At 38.5% G+C, this 10,511-nt stretch overlaps 1 pseudogene; it reads left to right on the top strand.

Annotated features, from left to right (window-relative positions):
* The first annotated feature begins 10,084 nt into the window (after positions 1-10,084).
* Positions 10,085-10,202, top strand: LOC122077693 (annotated as a pseudogene).
* Positions 10,203-10,511: the final 309 nt, after the last annotated feature.

The raw sequence follows: 10,511 nt of genomic DNA on the forward strand, positions 1-10,511 counted from the left end.
TAAAATTATTTTTTATTTTGATGTCCATAAAATTATATCATTCTGGCGATTGTAACATCATTTTTGCACTTTAAAATAAGTTTGATCGGGACATAACTTATGCAAAGCATATGCTCTAAAATCTATTTGTGTGGGTATCAAGGATAGTTATCAATCTCCCTTATTTGTTGGGATTTATTTCCAGAATTAAAGAGGATTATTTCCAAATAAAGAGGAGGATTTAGCACCGAACTCCATTTTCTCCCCCTTAGGCCTGTTCGAGACTCCCCAAGGAACAGGCTCATTGTAGTCTCCTGGGACCTCCCTCTCTCTTCTCTCTCCCCCCCTTGGGGCCTGTTGCCCCAGGTTTGGTGTTCTTCTCTTTTTTTTTCCCTGTATATTCTGCCTTGTTTCTTTCTTCTTGGCAATGAATTTATTATTCACCCCCCAAAAAAAGAGGATTTATTTTTAAATAAAAAGAATAATGATAGATCTAATTGAGGGATGCTATAGTTATCAAGATTGTTGATCTGTAGGAGATTTTAAAAGATATCATGGGTGTAGGAGGACAGCTATCGACAACTTGTTATGATCAAAGGTTGGCTGATTGATCGGGAGGAAATCAAGTGGGTCCCATGGCTAGCTGACTGAATACAAATTGGAGACTAGTTGCCAATACGTGAAGGACTCATATGGCAACTAATTAGATATGTTTCTATTTAGGATTTATTTAATTATGTAATTGGAAGGCATAAGATTAATTTCCATTATTATTGGGATTTTATTTTGAATTGTTTCCAGAAAATTTGTCTTAGGATGTAATGGATTATAAATAAAGCAAAGGCTGTATTCAGCCTAGAATGATTTGATAAAAATAAACAAACAATGGCTTTAAGCTGTGACTCTAAGAGACAGATATATGGGATGCAAAAACCCTAGTAGGAGGCTAGGTTGGAGTTAGGTTAGAGGCCTATCCTGTAGTTCAGGTGGGAGGCTTGAACATATCTTTTCTTCTTTATCCCTTTCTTCTATCTTCTATTTTTTCTTTTCTTTCAGTTTCAAATTCATTATTCAGTGAGCGAAAGATCCTACTGTGGAATTAGTCCCTAGTTTCCTAGTTGTGGATTGGTTCTACATTAATTGGTATCAAAGCAAGTCTCTATCTATGCTTTTATACATGCTGTCCAGCAACTATCTAAGAAGATGGAATTGGTGGATTGAAAAAACTCACGAAGTTTAAGGAGATGTAGCTCAAAAGAGAGGATAACAACTTAGCAATGTTCCCAGGCCTCCTCTTCAACCAACCTGACAAGTAATACAAGTAGCCACCTATGATTATGGTGAGTATGATGGCAACCCACGATATAATTATGAGAAGCATTAGGTGAAGCTCAAGTTGAAGGGGTACAATGGATGACATGACTCAACCATCTTCTATAATTGGTTGTATGCCCTAGATGATTACTTTGATCGGTTCACACAGTCAGAGGAGCAAAAGATAAGGATAGCTTGATACAAGCTAATCGGGGTAGCAAAGGCGTGGTGACATACTTGTAAAGATAAGATGTACCGTCATCCACAAGAGCGTACCACATGGGAGGAGATGAAGGAGATCCTCGTGGAGAAATATCTGCCTCCTACTTTTTTACAAAGGTTATATGATCAGCTTCACCCCATTGACAAGATTACCACCAATTGGCAATTAAAGCTGAAAAGAATTGGAAGCAACCATCTAAAACTTTCAATTCACAATCCGGAGAGTGGTGGAAGTATCCAACCAACAATGTTCAAGTGAAGGCTGAACTCAAATTTACACTACCGAAGGGAATTGAGAAAGCACCAATCAAAGAAAGGGAGCATAAAGTTGAAGATAAAGCTAAAGTAATCACAGTAATCTATGATGATGAGGGAGAGATGACAATGCATGAAGCTTAAAAAACAGAAGAGCAGCGATTAGAAGATTTCATTGAAGAGGCTTATGTTGAAGAGTTTGAAACTACCGAAGTTCCAACAATGGACAATGATGAGGTCAAGACCAAGGAACTTGGCACTACAACAATTGTGGCGATTGTGAACAACCAAGAAGAAGTTGTAAGGGGCTTAAGATTGAAGGTGTGGATGTCAAGAACACAAAGGAAGAAGACACATATGTAGATGACCTTCTAGATACATCCGATGATGTTGAAGTTGAGCAATTGGAATTCGTCATCCCCTTAAAGTACCTTGAGGAGCAACGTCCTTGTCTCTATGACTACATCCGTACATTCAAGCATTCACCTGAATTTTTCTATGGGTTGAAGATCAATTAATATAGAACCAATCCACAACTAGGAAACTAGGGATTAATTCCACAGTAAGATCTTTCACTCACTAAATAATAAATCTGAAACTAAAAGAAAAGAAAATAGAAGATAAACGACAGGGGTAAAGAAGAAAAGATATGTTCAAGCCTCCCACCTGAACTACAGAGCAAGCCTCTCACCTAACTCTAACCTAGCCTCCCACTAGGGTTTCTGCATCCCATAGATTTGTCCCTCATTTCCTCCCACTAGGGTTTCTGCATCCCACAGATTTGTCCCTCATAGTCATAGATTAAAGCCATTGTTTTTTTAATCAAATCATTTTATGTTAAATGATTTGATTAAAAATAAAATCCCAACACAAATCTTCTAGAAACACTTTAAAATAAAATCCCAATAATAATGGAAACTAATCCTATGCCATCCGATTACATAATTAAATAAAACCTAAATAAGAACATATCTAATTATCTGCCATGGGAGTTCTTCACGTATTCGCAACTCGTTTTCAATTTGTATTCACTTAGCTAACCGTGAGACCACTTGATTTTTAAACTATTTTTATTGGATTTAAATAGGGGTATTTTGCTTATTTATGATTAATATCTTATTTAAATGAAATAACAAATATAAAAATTTACTTGTCATAAATAAGTGATGCACCTTGAATTAGGCGACAGTCGCCTAGACCCCAACTAAACCACCTGGATGCCTAGGCAGTGCTTAGGAGGGTGCCTAGGCGGGCACCTTGTCGCCTAAATGCTTAGGCACTCTCCACTGTCTTGGTCAACTTATCGCCAAGACAGTTATGCTCCCTACATACTAGTAACTACCCCATGCAGATAACAACTATTAAATAATGCTATTGATGTGGATCCGGGGTTTAATAACCTTAAATTGGATCACTATGGGTCTATCAAAGGATAAATAATTCAAGTTTAAAAGACCAGTGGCAAACTTGTAATTTTAGAAGCCAGGATGCACACTATTTGTAAAATTATAACCGAAGGGGTCAAACTGGAATAGAATATTAAAAGAGAAGGGCTTGGCTGTAATTCTAGAAAAAGGTTAAAGAATTAAGAAGTAAAACTAAAATAAGGACTTATTTGTTAATGCGCAAAGCTCTTGGGAGCAAGGTATTAACAATAAACTTCATTCTATTTTAAATCTCAAATCTGTCCAACGAGGGACTGCAAGCTGGTATTTAAAGAGTTAAAAAAAAATCTTAATCCTACTTTGAAACTCCACACTTTGAATCTGACTTGGACTCTTTACTGAAAACAAACTATAACTCCAACTAACAACAACTGTAAGAAGATGGAAACTAATAAAAATAAATAAATAGATAAAGATAAATCTTATGTTAAACTCAATGTGTAATTGTATTTGCTCTCTTAGTCTTAAAAGAACTTGACTCCATTGAGTTCGGACATGCTCCCAAAATATCCTTGTAAATATTTTTTCAATTAGGTGACACATATATCAAGGTAGATGATGGGAATGTCACTCCAGGAGGAATGAGAGTAGGTTGATGTGTCACTGGAGCAAGAGACTATCAATGATGTTGCATGTCTATTAATGCGTGTGGCATCGTTAAGTATGTACGACATCCTGGCTTCACCTTGATGGTGTTCCGTGCACCATTGTAGAGGATATCAGCATGTCGTTGCCAAGGTCATCCTAGCATAATACATAGTGCACCAATGAGGTGACTAAGCAAGACACATGGTACTGTAATGATCCAAACTGTAGATGTATTTAAATAGATGCAGTGGCCTATTCTTGAGTTGTAGGTCCAAAACTTCGCACATGAATCTTTTTCAAGAGTTGCTACCGTGGAAGGTTATGTGCTCGAACAAATTCAGCAGAGATGAAATTTGCTTCTGCTTTGTTATTTATAACTGTTTGAACATTTATAGAATTAGCATCGTGCAAAAGAGTACCCTTTTGTTTGAAAAGGGGAGCTTTATCAAATAGCTTGTTTGAGAATGATTTAAGACTAGTGAGTGAGCTTCAACTTCGTTATCCAAAGGATAAGGTTATAAATTAACATCATCATTCTTCCCTGTTGGTTGCTTCTCTACTATATTCACAGAACGAGTCCTATTGGGATATTTGTTGACAAAGTGACCCTTCTCGCCAAAATTACGACATATGATATCTTCACCCAATCATTACTTCTATTAACTTCTAGCTTCTTTTCTTCCCCTTTGTGAGATTTAGGCTTTTTTCTTCAGTATGTGGTGGGGGCCTGTAAACTAAAGGAGTTTTGAGCACATTATTCCAATAACTAGACTTCTCTTCAATTGTCTTGGCATGTTGCTGCCACATCAATGGACCTGAAAGTAGTGTTAGCCAACTCTAGTCGAATCTCAGCAGTTAGCGTATTGATATATATCATAACCCGTTGTTGGTCCGTCTCTTGAAGTCGGCCCTTGGAAGATAATTTTTGGAACTCTATCGTATAGGTATTCATATCCTTGTTGCTTTGCTGCGACTTGAGCAGTTTATGAAATAGTAAATTCTCATAATGAGGAGGAACGCCCTTCTTGTTCAAAATTTATTTTATGACCTCCTAATTGTAATGGGTTCTAGTCGCTTGATAAGCCTTGAATGTGGTATATCATCCCACCATGAACATGCATACCCAATAAACTTTGTGAGGATGAGTTCACATTTTTTCTTGTCCGGAAATGGTTTAGAAGAGAAAATCCTTTCAACCTTGGTAATCAAGAAATTCCTCGGGTCCCTTTACACCAATGAACTTTGCAACCTCAACCTATCTCTGTCGGAAAATTTCCATGTGACATCCTAGGGTATAGTTGGATCAAGTTATGCCTAAGAGGTATATCTTCGATCCGTAAGGTGTGAAACTGGAGAGCTGGCATAGACAATCCCGCTTCATCTTGTTTTTCATCCATCGACCTTCTTAACAAGGGCAAGAATCTAAGTGAGAGCATCTTAAGTTTCTTCCATGAACTTATCATATTTTTCCTCGATCTTCTTCTAGTCTTCCTGTAATTCCTTTTACAACGTATAGAGTACAGGATTGGTGAGTTGAGAGGGTTCTGTCATGATTAGAAAATTGCAGGAAATTCGGTTATGATACTATTGTTGTAATATAATGTAATGAGGAGTGAGTAGTTTATATCTAGTGGATTTTGCCTCTTTTTTGATTTACAACTATATAATTGAATTTTAACAACGATGAGGAATTATAATTAAGATCAATTCACAAACAAAAGCACGCACAATGTGGAGACAAAAGATTTATAGTGGTTTGACTCCTTGAGTCTATTCCACTCCACTCAAGATCAGCTTAAGTAGTTCTATTAGTATTTTCCTTTCAATATAATGGACAGAGAAATTCACCTTTACAATTTTTTTTTCAGAGGATGAGAAAGTCCTTACAAAAGTCTATATATAATCTGGACTAATGCACAACAGAAATGCTCAACCCAGAGCAATAAACAAATTACAATAATTAGTAATTGGAAGAGGTTACCTAGCAAGGGGTGTGCCAATACCCCTTGTGTGAGTGCAAGATGATATGAGTGACAAATGAATGCTCTTGAAGTCCTCGTACTCTTCTCATGATGAGGATGAGTTGGTGAGAAGGTGAGGAGAACCAACCTTGAGCTTACTTAAATGTGTTTAGAGTAGGATGAATTAGAAAGCTCTAGGAGGCTCCAGCCGGGGCTGATAAGGGCTGCATTGGGACTGATTCGATGGGCCAAGAGGGCTGGAAATCTGGCTGCAAAGCAGCCCAGAATGGACCAGATCTGGAGCTGGTTCTTTGGGTGGCTCAATCCATCTGCATCAATCCATCTGCATCAGAAGCTGAGAGATGAGTTCATCCCTTCTTCTTCTTCATCCTTTCTTTTCCATTATTCTTCAAACGAGTCCAGTTTCTGCTTCTATTTTACAGCATTCCAAATTTTTGAAGCTATTCAGTTTCGCGGCATTGTAACAGCTGAGAATCAAATTCTGACCTTGGATTCAGAAACTGCAGACCAATCTAAGCTTACCTATGGCTTTAGTTTTCAGATCAGAGGTCCGTTCAGTGGAGTCCCATAAATCTGAAACTCCTTGGTTCTTGAGCTACAATTGAGAATACAAATCTGATTTCAGATTTAGTAACCACAGGATATTCTAAGGAGCCCTTTGGTTTCAGACCTTGAATCTGAGTTCAACTAAACAGAGTCCCATCAAGTTGGAACTCACATTGCTTAACCATTAATCTACTGATTTTCTGCTGTGATTACCTATTAGTTTCAGTGATTATCAACCGATCTGTTACCGTTTTATAATTGATTTTAGCACTTTGAAATCTAATCTGTTTTAGTTATACTGTTAGCTGTCAAACTCCATCGATCTCAGGGAAAAAGATGTGAGATCACAGGAGAGGGGAAGGGAAGAGAACCACTATCGTGGAGAGAGAGAGAATTCAGTTTTGAGAGACCCAATTCAGTTTTCAATTGAAAAATTTAGAATTCATTCACTGCTGATCAATTGGGGCTTACATGCTTTATAGAAAAACAGAACCAGAATTCTAATTAAGCTCAACTTCTTCCTAACATATATAATAAAGCTTCCTAAATGACTTAATCAACTTAAATAACTCTTCTAAATGGATCCAACGACTATAATGGGGCCACAGTACAGCTGGCTAATATAATTTTTAGGGTAAATGACACCTAGGGTACCCAACATTTGGTGAAATTGTACGTTGGGTACCTAGCATTTAGAATCTTATCATTTGGGGTGCTTCACGTTTCATAAAATGAATGGTGGAGGTACCTCACGTTTCACCACATTTAGTTTGAGGTTCCTCTATTTTTTTTTTTTAAATCCCAATTTTACACCTCTACAACCCTGCACCATCCTCACCCAGCAAACCCAACACGTATCACCACTGCCACCACTCACCCCCTCCCTCCCTCTCCTTGCATTCCCGCCCCACCCTCCCCCTGCAACAGTGCAACCACCCATGTCACACCCTACCTCCAATAGGCTAAGGTATGCGGCACTGGTCATCTCACCGTATCCAGTCAGCCTGTTTCTCCAAGATCTAGACTAGGGCAGATCATAACACCACCACTACGCTACGGAAGATAAGAGTTTGTTTTATTTTATTTTATTTTATTTTACATATGCACAGTCCAGCAAACAAAATATCTTACCTAAGCTCTAGTGCCAACTAAGTGATAAGATATCTTTACAATTATGCAGATGGGAGTTACATACCTTACAAAAAGAGAATATTCACAGTTTACAGTATCTCAGTAATAGACTATATACATCAGAACAAGAATATATACATAAAAAGATATAGGAATAGTCCATCCTACTCCTCAGAAGTACTGGCCTCTATAGGCGCAGTCGTCACATTCACAGGCGGGTCCATAATCGAGTTCATCTTCTGGAATATGGGCCATGTGATCTATGGACATTGTCTCATAATCAATGCCGGGAGTCGGCAGAATACCACCTTCGTCATCTATAGGATCAAAGGAAAGGGGGTGAGCACCGGTAATGCTCAGTGAGGGGTGGGGGAGAACAAGCACACACATTCATATGCAATGCATGCTCCACACATAGAGAACGATACTCATGAGTCCATTTAATTAACTATACAAAATTCATAATCCGTTACTAGGTCTCATCACCTATGGGTATAAGTGCTACCAACGTAGGTGGCATACCCTACCCTGTACGTTGGGCCTCAGGTATACAAGCTACGCAGTATGCAGGAGCCAGCCAGTGCCGGTACGGGTCCCAGGCCACACCGGCTAACCCCTAAAAGGTAACCCTGTATCATGAATATATTCACAGGCATACAATACGTCGTATCCTGTCTCACATCCTTAACTAATACCCCACAACTCATCACAAGTGCACTGCTGATCAGGCAGCCACATAATTCGGGATTAGTCCATACCTAACCCCCTACGGACAAGGGGTGTAGCACATGGGGTTGTGATACTTAACCCAGCATTCTAAATGATGCACAACCAATCATTTCAATCACATATACAAACATGGGCACCTGCATGTGACCCATCTCACCTGCCTTACCTTTCTCATTTCCATTCCGTCCCATTCCATCACAATAGTACCATCAAAGAATAAATGCAGGTAAATGTAAATGCACATACACAAGCAATTTAATGCATAAACAAGATTAAACAAACACACCAAAAGAATGGGGGATTGAGAAGGGCACCCACTCACCTTGGTATTCAATTTTGGCAAGTTCACTTCTTGGATTCAAGAAAATTGCCACACTATCACTTATGTTCCCTATTCAACAGATATTTAAATCATTAGGTACATCACAAATTCCTACATTTTATCCACTTGCCTTAAGTATAGCATTCCCATACCCAACCTATAGAGGTCTTTGGCTGTTCCTTCCTATATATATTGATTCATTGACTTCTTACACCTTTTCTATAGTAGAATTAGATATAGAGAATCACTAATAGATCCTCATTGGATGAAGGGGTTTCATCCATACTTACAGTCCTCGAGGTTATATGAAATTCCAAACATTGGACTCTACAGTCATGGGTTATGTTTCTCATTAATTCTTATATAAACAAATTCAAACTTATGTCCAAAGGTTTAGTAACCTGTTACACAGCCCATCTGGCATCAGGAACCTAAATCGGTGGGTTACCTGGGTCAAAACCGGTACCATGTTTGCTGTAGTGCCCAAATTGCATCCTTTTTTCATTTTAAATTTCCAATACTTATCTTAGGTCAGTAAGGAAAAAGGTTAAATGCCAAGTTGACCCAATTTTGGGTTTCAATTTATTACACCCACAACTAATATAGTCTAATTCTGCAGGCATAGTGTAGGAATTTAAAGAGAACTGCAGAATTAGAGTATTTCTCATGCCTTGGCCATCAATTTGAGATGAACATTTATAAGTACTAACCTAACCTAATTAATTCAGCCCCTATTGCATAATTTCAGCTTGAATAAAATTATGTTCCTAGGGTTTTGGCAGAATTTCCACTAAATCAACCCTATTCCAGCCCTTATTGCATAATCCCTACTGAAAAAGAAGTAGTCCTATATTCTATGGTTTAGCAGGGATAGGGTTTTTTTTACCAGTTGGGTCCCCACTAGCCCATAGAAATTACGACTTTCTTTATTGGGCAGCTATTCTACTTACAGGGATTCCCTGGCAGTTAACAATTGGGTAAAACCCTAACCCTAGCTGCCCAATCTACATGAAATTACCTAATTAACCTTACTGCAGTAGTAAGTTCACTTACCTGGGTGTAGAGTTGATCTAAGAGCAGCCTGAGGTGAGTGAGTTCCCTCCTTACTCCTCTTTCTTCCTCTTCTTCCTTCTCTTTCCTTCTTCTTCTTCTCCTTTCTTTCTTTTTCTCCTTACTGTTATAGCAGTCACGTTTGATGCAATCTCAGCCCATTATCCCTTATATATAAGGCAGGCCCAGGGGTCTGTTTGGCTGGACCTCTTCAAGTATTGCGAAGGTCTATTTGGTTGCCCTCTTAAATCCTTATAACTAAGGTTTGTTTGGCTGCCTTCTTAAGTTGGCTGCCCTCTTTTATTTCCATATAATTTACATACATACTATATATATATATAATACCTAGTAGTCTATAAATTCATTTCTTCTAAAGTATGCATTTCATGCCTCATTTAAGTCTCTTCCTACAGGGGTATAATGGGAATTTTGCACAACAGAGGTGGGCTCCACAGTGTAAAAACCCAAAAATTACATTCTGCTAGGCAAAATTGGCTGGCCAGTTTTGGACCTACCAGTGTGGGTGCGATCATACCAGCACTAATGCACCAAATCCCATAAAACTCCGTAGTTAAGTGTGCTTGAGTGAGAGTAGTATTAGGATGGGTGACCCCCTGGGAAGTCCTCATGTCGCATTTTTTTTTCTTCGTTTTTTTTTTCCTACTATTCTTAGTCTTGCACTTAAACTTACCTCTTTGTCCACCCCTCCTTATGAGTTTCCCAATGATATTGGCAAGCTGAACAGGAGCAGGTGGGGTCACTTCTGCTTTCTTGGCACTCCACAACTGCCAATCATGCCAGCATTGGCTTCCTCTACTCTTTCTTCTTGCCTGTCCACAAGTAAGGGTATAAATATCACATTAGGGTGTTACAATTTCCCCCTCCCTTACAAAAATTTCGTCCTCGGAATTTTTGAGACATACCTTGTAACCCAAACAATTCTGGATA

The sequence above is a fragment of the Macadamia integrifolia genome, chromosome 4 (assembly GCF_013358625.1).
Source record: "Macadamia integrifolia cultivar HAES 741 chromosome 4, SCU_Mint_v3, whole genome shotgun sequence".
Taxonomy (NCBI): Eukaryota; Viridiplantae; Streptophyta; class Magnoliopsida; order Proteales; family Proteaceae; genus Macadamia; species Macadamia integrifolia.